The sequence below is a fragment of the Eptesicus fuscus genome, chromosome 16 (genome assembly GCF_027574615.1).
Source record: "Eptesicus fuscus isolate TK198812 chromosome 16, DD_ASM_mEF_20220401, whole genome shotgun sequence".
NCBI classification, from domain to species: Eukaryota; Metazoa; Chordata; class Mammalia; order Chiroptera; family Vespertilionidae; genus Eptesicus; species Eptesicus fuscus.
In genome coordinates this window covers 52,033,830-52,045,689 of record NC_072488.1, presented here as the reverse complement: position 1 = coordinate 52,045,689, position 11,860 = coordinate 52,033,830, and the positions used below count along the sequence as shown (strand labels likewise).

Below are 11,860 nucleotides of genomic sequence, written 5' to 3'. Positions count from 1 at the left end.
GGGGACCCTCCATGGAGAGGAGAGGGCAGGGAGGAGAGGGGACCCTCCATGGAGAGGAGAGGGTAGGGAGGAGATGGTACCCTCCATGGAGAGGGGAGGGCAGGGAGGAGAGGGGACCCTCCATGGAGGGTAGAGGGCAAGGAGGACAGGGGACCCTCCATGGAGAGGAGAGGGCAGGGAGGAGAGGGAAACCTCCAAGAAGGGGACAGGGTAGGGGGAGAGGGGACCCTTCATGGAGGGGGAAGGGCTGGGGGATAGGGAACCATCCATGGAGGGGACAGGGTAGGGGGAAAAGTGGACCCCACATCAAGATGAATGAGCAGGGGTACAAGGAAACCCCTCTTTGAGGTACAGAATATGATGGAGGGGAAACCTCCATGGAATGGGGTCAAAGGACTCTCCATGGAGAGGACATGGAGGGGAGACAGGGGATACTCAAAGGAGGGAAGTCAGTAGGGGGATTGGGAACCACCCCTCTCCTTGACTGGAAAGACCAGGGGAGATAGGGGAATCTCCATGGCATTGTATGGGCAGGCATACAATGAACCCCCTGTGAGGTGACAATGCAAGAGGGAGGGTCACTTCCATGAGGGGGAGACTGGGAACCCACCATGGAGGATAAAGGGAGGGAGGCAAAGGGACCCTCCAGAGAGAAGAATCGGCAGGCATTCAAGGAACCATCTCTCTTTGAGGGGACAGGGCGGGGGCGGGGGGGGGGGGGATGCGGGGAGAGGACTCTCCATGGAGGGGAATGGGCCAGGGGATTAAAAAAAAAAAACAAAAAACCCTTAAGGGACAGGGCAAGAGGGATGAGGCACCCTCCATGGAGTGAGGACAGGGGACCCTCCACAGAGGGACATGGTGGGGGGGGGGGGAATGGGTAGGGAGATAGGGAACCACCCCTTTGAGAGGTTCCTTGTACCCCTGCCATTCCCCTCTCTGGAGGGTCCTATTTTCCCCTCCCCATTCCCTCAATGGAGGGTCACCTGTCTCCACCCCATGGAGGGTGCCCACTCCCCTCTTCCCTGCAATTCAAAGGGGGGATTCCCTATCCTCGTGCATATTCCCCTTCATGGAGGGTCTTCTTCCCCCCACCTGGCCTGTCCCTCTGTGGAGTGTCCCCTGTCCTCAATTCATGGCGGGTGCACCCTCCCTCCTGCCCTGTATCCTCAAAGGGGGGTTCCTTGTATGCCAGCCCATACAATGCCATGGAGATTCCTCTATCTCCCCTGGCCTCTCCTGTCAAGGGGATGTTCCCAATCCCCCTGCTGATTCCTCTCCATAAAGTGTCCCTTGTCTCCACTCCATGTCCTGTTCATGGAGGGTCCCTTGTCCTCACTCCATGGAGGGTGCTCTCTCCTTCCTGTCCTTCCCCTCAAAGAAGAGGTTCTTTTTACCCCTGCCCATTCATCTCCTGGTACAGGGCAGGGGTTAGAGGACACCCTCCATGAAGGGAAATGGGCAGGGGGAGAGGGAACACACCCTGGAGGGGCAGGGCAGAGGGGTGGGCCACCCTCCTTTGAGAGGAATCCGTAGGGAAGGTAGGGGACTCTCCATGGTGGTGAATGGACAGACATATAATGAATCCCCCTTTGAGGGGACAGGGCAGGAGGGAGAGGGCACCCTCCATGAGCTGGAGACAGGGGAACATCCATGAAGGGGGATGGGAGGGGGAAAGGAGATCCTCCAGGGAAAGGAATGGGCAGAGGTACAAGGAGCCCTTCCCTTTGAGGGGACATGGCAGGGGCAGGGGGAGTTCATGCCTCTCCATGAACTGAGGAGCGGGGACAGGGCAGGTGAGAAAGCGTTCCTTCCATGGAGGGGAATAGGCAGGGGGATAGGGAGCCCTCCTTTGAGGGGAAAGGGCAGAGTGGAGATGACACACTCCTTGGAGGGAGCAAGGCATTGGAGACAGGGGCCCCTCCATGGAGGTGAATGGGCAGGGAACAAGGAACTCCCCTCTGAAGGGACAGAGCATGGGGTTGGGGGCATGCTTCATGGAGTGGGGACAGGTTACCTCCATGGAGGGGAATGGGCTGGAGGATAGGGAACCCCACTTTGTGGGGACAGGGCCGGGGTAGGGTCAGGGCAAGGGAAAAAGGGTACTCTTTCCAGAGACAGAAATGGGCAGGGGTACAAAGATCCCCTCAAAGAGGAGATTCCCTATCCCCCTGCTCACACCCCATGTCCCTTCAAAGGTGTGTGTGGGGGTTCCTTTCTACCCCTGCTCATTCACCACCATGGAATGTCCTTTGTCTCCCCTCCTTGTCCCTTCCAGGAGGGTCTCCTTTCCCCCAGCCCTGTCATTCCAAAGCGGGTCCCCCTGTCCTCATTCCATGTAGGGTACCCCCTCCCCCCTGCCCATTCATCTCAATGGAGAGGAAAATGAAGGGTTGAGAGAACACCCTCCATGGAGGGAAATGGGCAGGGCAGAGGAGGAGGGGCACCCTCCATGGAGGTTAGGGCAAGGGATAAAGGGGACTCTTCATGGAGGGGAATGGGCAGAGGTATAGGGATCCCCCTTTGAGGGGACAGGGCAGAGGGAGAAGGCACCTTCCATGGATTGGTTACAGGGAACTCTCCATGGAGGGGCCAGTAAAGGGGGAATAGGGGATTGTACATGGAGGGGAATTGGCAGGGGTACAAAGAACCCCCTTTTAGGGGACAGGACAGGGAAAGAGACACCCTCCATGGAGTGGGGACAGAGCAGAGAGGGGAGGGCACCCTCCTTGGAGGAAGAAGGGCAAGAAGGGCAATGCCCTGCTCCCTCCATGGAGGGTGTCCTGGCCTCTCTGTCTATGGAGGGGAATGGGCAGGGGGAGAGGACACCCCTCCTACTAAGGGGCCAGGAAAGGGTGAACAAGGGTTTCTCCATGGAGGGAGCAGCACAGGGAGCTCAGGGATCCTCCATGCAGGAGACAGAGCAGAGGAAACAGGGGACCATCCATGGAGGAGAAAGGGCAGGGGACAAAGAACCCCCATTTGAGGGGGCAGGGAAGGGGTGCCAGGGGGGACCATGACTGGGGTTTCCTGTCCCCCTGGACTTTCCCCTCCATGGATGGTTCCCTATCCTCCATGTATTGCTGCTGCCATGGACAGTCCATTTCACCCTTTCCTTGCTCCCTCAAAAGGGGGATCCCTATCCCTTTGTCCATTCTCTCCATGAAGAGTCCCCATTCCCCCAGCCCTGTCCCTCCATGGAAGGTCCCCTGTCCCCACTCCATGGAGGGATCCCCCTCCCCTGGCCCTGTCCCCACAGGGCAGGGTGCATAGGGGACTTTCCATTGAAGCAACAGGACAGGGAAGAAGAAGACCCTTCATGGCTGTGACAGGGGAGCAGGGAGGGACCCTACTTGGTGAGGACAGGGGGCCATCCATGGGTGGGATAACACAGGAAGGAAGGGCAAAAGAACAGGTGATGGGGGACACTGAACCCTTCATGGATGGTCCCCTGTCCTTACCAAGAAGGGTCCACTGTCCCCGCTGCCCTGTCACAGCCACGAAGGGTCTTCCTTTTCCCTGCCCTGTTGCTTCAATGGAAGTCCCCTATCCACTCTTCCCCATCCCTGCCCCTTTCCAGTGTCTCCTATCCCCACTGCCCACCCCTCTCATGGTTCCCTGTCCCCCTGCCCTGCCTTACCATGGAGGGGACCTGTCTCCCCTGCTCTGATCCCTCTGTGGTTGGTCCCCTTTCCCCTCTGCCTTTTCCCTCCATGGAGGGTCTTCTCTTTCCCTGCCCTCACCCCTCACTCACAGGCACCTGAGGGGCATATGCTCTGGTCTGTCCAGTCTTCATCTCTCCTGCCTCCAGGTTGTGTGCCCACTCTCTGTACCTGAAGCACATTCTCACCTTCTTCATCTGTCTGAATCCTACCTGAGCCCTCAAGACACATCTCAAATATCATTTCAAATGTCAAATCACAAGTAGGGGAAGGGGAAGGGGGGAAGGGGGTGGGGATTGGAAGTGGGAGGGTGGGGGGGAGGGGCTGAGTGGTTTGGGGTGTGGGATGTGGAGTGGTGGGTGGGGGTGGAGATGGTGGGTAAGTGTGGGGGGTGGGAAGTGGGGGCTGGTGGGTGGGGGTGGCAGGTGGGGGCTCGGTAGTGTGGGGTGTGGGATGTGGGGTGGCAGGTGGGTGGTGGGAGGTGGGGGTAAGCATGGGGGGCTGAGGGGTAACAGTGGGGTCTGGGGGCTGGCGGGTGGGTGGTGGGTGGTGGCACGTATGGGTGGCATGTACAGGATGGGGGATAGGTTGGTGGGTGAGGGTGAGGGAAAGGAGAAGAGGGCATGGGGGAAAATTGGTGATGAAAGGAGACTTGACTTGAAGGCAGTGAACACACAATTCAATATACAGATGATGCGTTATGGAATTGCACACCTGACCTATCCAATTTGATTAATGAATGTCACCCAAATAAGGTTGATTAAAAATAAATAAAAGGTGGGTCTTTTGAGGTAGGAGCCCTCATGAATAGGATTCATACCCTTTTAAAAGAGACCCCATGCTAGACTCATCAGGGGATCACTTTATATGTTATATAAATGTCTAACCACTATTTTGTACACTTTAAACTAATATTGAATGTCATCTCTAATTGAAAAAAAATAAATTAGTAAAACAATTTTTTATGAAAATAAAAATGCAAATCAGAGTGATCTTCAAAATATATAAATCAGATCATTTCACTCTGTGCCTAAAAGCCTTCAGCGCTCCAGCAGTGGTCAGCTCTCCAGGCAGCATCATGCCTGTGATGGTGTTGCACTGCTGGGAGAGGAATGTCCTGTCTTTTTTCCTCCTGTTGCCCCCTTCACTTCTCTGGTGACATGTGGCACTGGTGCAAGGCAGAACTGTGCTTCCATGAGAGAGAGCTAAGCATCACTTTGGTTGCTTTGTTATAGTGAAAGAGCAGACACACACACACACACACACACACACACACACACACAAACAAAAAAAAACATTTAGAAAATTTTAATGGTTCTAATAAAATTCAACCCACCCATGGGACCTTCATCTGCCCTTCCCTGCACCCCAACCAGCCTGGCTCACCCAGCCTTGAGGAAAGAAGGCAGGGATGGTGCTGCACAGGCTGCCAGTGAACATGCATCTGGTCAGACATCTGAAGAGAACTGCAGTTATCTTAGGATGGAAATGGAGGGTCACATCTGCGAGGATCAGGCACACAGGAGGGGACTAAACTGTGTGTGAAATAGTGACTGGGTCAGAGCTGCGTGACCCCACCATGCTCTCACTCTCCAGCTGCATCCCAGGGGACCATGAATAGTCCACAACAGGAAGCAGCTCCATGACCTCTGATAATCCACAGACCCTCTGCAAAGCCCTTGAGCTCACATGGCTGATGTCAGACTATGCATCCCCGACAATCTAAGTTCTGCCCTGTGGACTGTTTGGACCTTTTAATTCTACTCTTACAAGAAAGCAGGTCTGAGTCTTTTGTACACTGCTCATAGGGGTCTGACAACCCAGTAGGTGGCAGCTAGACCTGGTATGCCATGGGACATTTGCTGCGTGGTCTCAGTCCCTGCACAGTCACCAAGTTTAAACCTGTATCAATCTGATGACCACCACTTGCCGCTACCTGGGACTCACTGAGAAACTACCTCATTCAACTTGAGTACCTCCAGAGATCTTTGAGTGACTGAGACTAACAGGCACCCACATGTGGAAGTAGGCAGAGGCAGAACTCAGGGGTGCCTTGGGACTTTTGCTGACCTTCCCCCAGCCGAGTGCAGGTAAAAGGCAGCCTTGGTGCACTGCTTGAAACTTCCTGCTCTCACTCTGAACCAGCAGAGGCAACCACCAACTGTGAATTGTTTGCAGCCCCAAATAGAATGCCCAAGGCCAGTCACAGGAAGCATCTGACATTGGCCAGCACCAGAGTCCCTCTCAGTTGCATCCAGGACCAACCCACACAGTGGCCAACTGCAGATGACATCAGACCATGATCCAATTAGTTTTACAAGTGGCATATCCAAAGGGAGATCTTAGAGGACAGCAGAACCTGCTGAGGCGAATTCTGCTCCATGTGGTCAGCACCTGTGCATCCGCTCATACAATGTGGTCAGGGTTGATCCTCACAGTCAGCCACCCGGAAAGTCAACCACATACATAGAAAGGCCAATAGCAATATAGACTCAACTACAACAGGAGGGCCCACATAACACACACAAGGGACATTATTGGAACACTCAGCTCTGGGAAAAAAAAAAAAAAGACTGTGCCACTAGGTCCCACAGGACACCTACTACATAAGGCCACACTATCAAGATTGGGTGTCTAATAGTCTAATACATGGAAATATACGCACCAAGACAGCCAAAATATACGCACCAAGACAGACAAAGAAAAATGCCCCGCATTAAAGTACAGAAGACATGAAAAACAACAACAAAACTCAATGAAGTAGAGGCAAGTAACCTACCAGATACAGAATTAAAAAAAAAAAAAACAATGATAAGAATCCTAAAGGAACTTAAGGGAAGAATGAATGAAATCAGTAAGAACTTCAATAAAGAGATAGTAAGCATGAAAAAGAACATATAAGCCATAAAAAATTAGAAATAAAGGCTATACTGTCTGAAATGAACAGTACACTAGAAAAAAAAAATAGGCACTTGGATGAAGCAGAGGATTGAATCTTTTTGAAGACAAGGTAGCAGAAAACAATCAGAGCAGAAAATAAAAAGTATATAGAGTGCCCAAAAGATTCCACCAAAACATTACCAGAACTGATTAATGAATTCATTAGCAGGATACAAAATAAATATCCAGAAAGCAGTTGCATTTTTATACACCAATAATGAACTATCAAAAGGGAAACTAAGAAAACAATCTCATTTACAATTTTTTGCATCCAAAAAGAAATACCTAAAAATAAATTTGACCAAGGACTTCAAATACCTGTACTTGAAAATTTATAAGATACTGAAGCAAGAAAATGAATAGCTGGTGGGTGTGGCTCAATGGTTGGAGTGCCTGCCCATGCACTGAATGGTCAAGGGCTCTATACCTTGTCAAAGGCACATACCTCAGTAGCCGCTTCCATCCCAATCCAGCAATATCTCACATCATTGGCGCTTTCTCTCTCTCTCTCTCTCTCTCTCTCTTTCCTACTTCTCCTCCTCCCTCCCCCCTACTTTTCACTCTCTGTAAAAAATCAATGAAAAAAATATCCTCTGATGAGAATTAACAAAAAAATGAAAGAAGAAAAGAGAGAAAGAAAAACATTGAAGAAAGAAAGAAAAAAACATTGAAGAAACAAAGAAAAAAGAAAGAATGAACAACATTGAAGAAGATACAAATAAGTGAAATCATATACCATGTTCATGAATAAGAAGAATTTACATCATTAAAATATCCATACTAACCAAAACAATCTATATAATAAACACCATTGCTATCAAGATATCAATGGTATAGTTCACAGAACAACAAAAAGTATTCCAAAAATATAGACGGCACCACAAAAAAACAAAAACAAAATACAGCAATCTTGAAAAAGAAGAACAAAGTTTGAGGAATCACAACTACTTGGTATCAAACTATACTACAAGGCCATAGCAATAAAAAATAGCATGGTACTGCCATAAAAACAGACACAGAGATCATTGGAAAAGAATAAAAAGTCCAGAAATAAACCCATGTGTTTATGGTCAACTAATAATTGACAAAAGACACAAGAATATACCATGGAGTAAGATAGCCTGAGAATATATCTGAAGAAACCTAAACACCGATGCAAAAAGATATATGCTACGCTATGTTCACTGCAGCCTTATTTACAATAGCCAATATTTGGGAGCTGCCCAACTGCCCATCAGTAGAGGAGTGGATAAAGAAGCTGTGGTACATTAACACAATGGAATACTACTCAGTTGCAAAAAAAGAAGGAAATGAAGGAAATCTTACCCTTTGGGACAACATGGATGGAGCTGGTGAGTATTATGCTAAGTGAAATAAGCCAGTTAGAGAAATAAAATATGATTTTACTTATATGTGGAATCTAATCACCAAAATAAACTATCAAAAAATATAAACAGACTCATAGATACAGAGAACAGATTGACAGCTGTCAGAAGGGAGGGAGGTTTGGGGGCTGCGTAAAAAAGGCAAAGGGATTAAGCAAATATAAAAAAAAAACTCATAGACACAGACAGCAGTATGGTGATTACCACAGGGAAAGGTGTTGGTAGAAGAGGATATAGCAAGGATAAATGGTGATGGAAGGAGACCTGACTTGGGGTGGTGGACACACAATACGATGTACAGATGATGTATTATAGAATTGTGTACCTGGAAGCTATACATTTTTATTAACCAATCTCACCCCAATAAATCAAATTAGAAAGAAGAAAGAAAGAAAGAAAGAAAGAAAGAAAGAAAGAAAGAAAGAAAGAAAGAAAGAAAGAAAGAAAGAAAGAAAGAAAGAGAAAGGAAGGAAGGAAGGAAGGAAGGAAGGAAGGAAGGAAGGAAGGAAGGAAGGAAGGAAGGAAGGAAAAAGAAAAGAAAAGAAAGGAAAGAAGTAAAGAAGAAAGAAAGAAAGAAAGAAAGAAAGAAAGAAAGAAAGAAAGAAAGAAAGAAAGAAAGAAAGAAAGAAAGAAGGAAGGAAGGAAGGAAGGAAGGAAGGAAGGAAGGAAGGAAGGAAGGAAGGAAGAAGAAAGAAAGAAAGAAAGAAAGAAAGAAAGAAAGAAAGAAAGAAAGAAAGAAAGAAAGAAAGAAAGAAAGAAAAAGAAAGAAAGGAAAGAAGAAAACATCCTAACATCCTGACACATGCTGCAACCTGGATGCACCCTGAAGACATGATGCTCAGTGAAACAAGCCAGTCACAGAAAGACAAATACTGTGTGATCCCGCTCACATGAGGTCTCTGGAGCTGTCAGTCATAGAGACGGAGGTAAGATGGAGGGTCCCAGGGGTAGGGAAGGGGATGGTGAGCTCTTTAGTGGGGACAGAGTTTCAGTTGGAGAAAATGGGAGCAGGGATGGAGATGATGGTGGTGACAGCTGCACAATGCTATGAACATACTTAGCACCACTGAACTGTGCATAAAAAATAGTTAAAATGGTAAATTTCATTGTGTATATTTTACTGTGGTAAAAAATATCTAAAAATCAAACAGCAACAACAACAAAAATAGAAGGCCAGGTTTACAGACAGAACCTTGGTAGGATGTGCTCAGTCTACCTGAACTCCTGCTCTCACGCGGCCTCCTGACACACAGTGGTGAGAAGAGCCTGGTGTCCGAGGTCTGCTGAGCAAACTTGGACAAGCCCTGGTCCCCTTGTGTCTACCTTACAGGCCTATTGCGAGAAGCAAAGGATGCCACGTGAGGGGAGTCACCATTGTGCAGAGAGGTACGCAGGCCAGCTACTGCCTTCTCACATCGAGGACAACTGAGCAGCCCCGCAAGTGATGGATGGAACCCCGCATGGAGACTGCACCCCCAACAGTCCCAGAGACCCACGTGAAGAGGCCAGCTGACAAGTACCAACAGTGTACTTTTAAAATGGTGACCTATTTAAAATGATGATGTTAATACATGTTTTAATATGAGGCAATTGATTCCATGTAATTAATGTGCTATTATTACTTTCTAAAGTACAAAATCATAAGGCTGTCTTGGTGATGAGCCCACTACAGGACACACATTAGAAGAGGATGGAATCATTGTTCTGTCAGTTTGGTTATGTTGTTGTTTGTTAGTTTGGTTTAAATTGTTTTCTAATTGATTTTAGAGCAAGTGGAAGGCAGAGAGAAACACTGATGAGATGGCTCCTGTGGAACCTGTGACCTATTGATGCAAGGTATGATGCTCAAGCAACTGAGCCACTCTGGTCAGGGCAAGGATGTCAGTGATTTTCTGTGAGTTTGTTTAACTTCATCTGAAAATGAGACCAAAGTCTAAATTTAAGGTCTTGAGTTTATAATGAGAAAACTCCCTGCTTGGGGCACCAACACAGGCACACATACCCCCCCACATTCATACACTCCCATTCACAATCATTCATAAACATTGACATTCACACATTCACATACGCATGCACATGCACACACATGCACCCACCTTCACACATACATATATTCACACACAGTCACATCCATTCACAAGCACATCTGTTGTGAGGGGCTGGCATGTCTGCACATGGTGTTGGTCCAGGGTGTTTGTCCTGCTCAGTCCTCAGATCTGGGCCAAAGTCAAGGTCTACTTAGGAAATTTCATCAACAGTTTTCTTGGGTTTCCACAAACTCCCTCCTGGCGTGCCCCTCCCGCAGACTGCCAGGCCACTCTGGCAGAGAAAGAGCAGCACAGCAGTAACAAAAGTTAAAAGACAGAAAGAGAAGGAACAGAAAGCTAGTCGTGAAACCATAGGACAATTCAGAGCTTAAGAAAATGCGGAGCTCTGCAGAATCTTCAGGTCCCAACATCTCCCTTCCCTATCGATAATGATGTCTTCCTTTCTCTTCTAGTTGTCTGCTGAGATGCACCTCCTCTGAGAGAAGAGAAAAAAGTGGGAGCTCTGCCACTGGCTGAGGGAGGGGAATGCTGCAGCCTGGCTCCCTCCTCAGGATGTTCCCAGGAGAGTCCAGGCCACCCCAGCAGACTCTGTCCCTGTCTCCTTTCACATGAATTTCCATGGACACCTCAGCGCTGTGGGACTCAGATGTAGGACCACATTTTCAAAACAGCCTTCGCCACTTGCAGTGTCAGTATAGCAAAGGCAGATGGAAGCAGCAGTGAGAATAGCAAAGAAGGTGGAATAGTTACATTTACTGTGTGTCGGTTAATAGTAGGGATCAAGAGATATAAAGGAAGAATATTCTGGAAATGATTTTATTATCAAAGCTGCAGATCCATGATGAGTCATCTGCTTATTGCTGTGTTACATTCCTTTGAGAATAACGGTGTTTTGGTTTGCTTCCTAAATAAAGCCCATATCACATGTGTGGTAAAGGTTTCTCTTACTGACCAGAGTATTTCTTTATGAAATATTAATCTATTAATAAACAGAATTCCTTTCATTTAAAGACAGAAAACTTAAGAGAAATTACTTAACTCTATGAAGCTATTTGTTATTAAATCCTGATACTTTAACTTTTGATTTGGTGATCAGGCACTGAAAGCACAAATACAAATAGTTTATCAGTAAGTTTTAGCCAGGAGTACTTTCCACATTTATAAAATAAAACTAGAGGCCCGGTGCATGAAATTTGTGCATGGGAGGGTGTCCCTCAGCCCAGCCTGCACCCTCTCCAATCTGGGAACCCTCAAGGGATGTCCGACTGCCCATGAGGATTGAGCCTAAACGGGCAGTCAGACATCCCTCTCACAATCCAGGACTGTTGGCTCCCAACCGCTTGCCTGCCTGCCTACCTGATTGTCCCAACCACTTCTGCCTGCCAGCCTGATCACCCCCTAACCACTCCCCTGCCAGCATGATCAATGCCTAATTGTTCCCCTGCTGGCCTGATTGTCCCTAACTGCCCTCCCTTGCCCACCTGGTCACCCCTACCTGTCCTCCCCTGCCAGCCTGGTTGCCCACAACTGCCTTCCCCTGCTGGCACATTCACCCCTAACTTCCCTCCCTTGCCAACCTTGTTGCCCCTAACTGTCCTCCACTGCAGGCCTAGTCACCCCCAACTGCTCTCCCCGGCAGGCCTGGTCACCCCTAACTGCCCTCCTGCAGGCCTGGTTCCCCCCAAATGCCCTCCCCTGCAGGCCCGATCACCCCTAGCTACCCTCCCTGGCTAGCCTGGTCGCCCCCAACTGCCCTCCCCTGCAGGCCTGGTTCCCCTCAACTGCCCTCTACTGCAGGCCTGATCACCCACAACTGCCCTCCCCT

At 48.6% G+C, this 11,860-nt stretch overlaps 1 long non-coding RNA gene and 1 other non-coding gene across 2 annotated transcripts; both read left to right on the top strand.

The window, feature by feature from the left end:
- Nucleotides 1-4,709: 4,709 nt before the first annotated feature.
- Nucleotides 4,710-4,913, top strand: LOC129151956 (small nucleolar RNA SNORA74). The gene has a single exon (XR_008558663.1). It is a non-coding gene; the product is annotated as a small nucleolar RNA SNORA74 (small nucleolar RNA).
- A 3,768-nt stretch (nucleotides 4,914-8,681) lies between these two features.
- On the top strand, nucleotides 8,682-10,943 carry LOC129151874 (uncharacterized). Its single transcript, XR_008558578.1, has 3 exons — nucleotides 8,682-9,528; nucleotides 9,755-9,823; nucleotides 10,488-10,943. It is a non-coding gene; the product is annotated as an uncharacterized LOC129151874 (long non-coding RNA).
- Nucleotides 10,944-11,860: the final 917 nt, after the last annotated feature.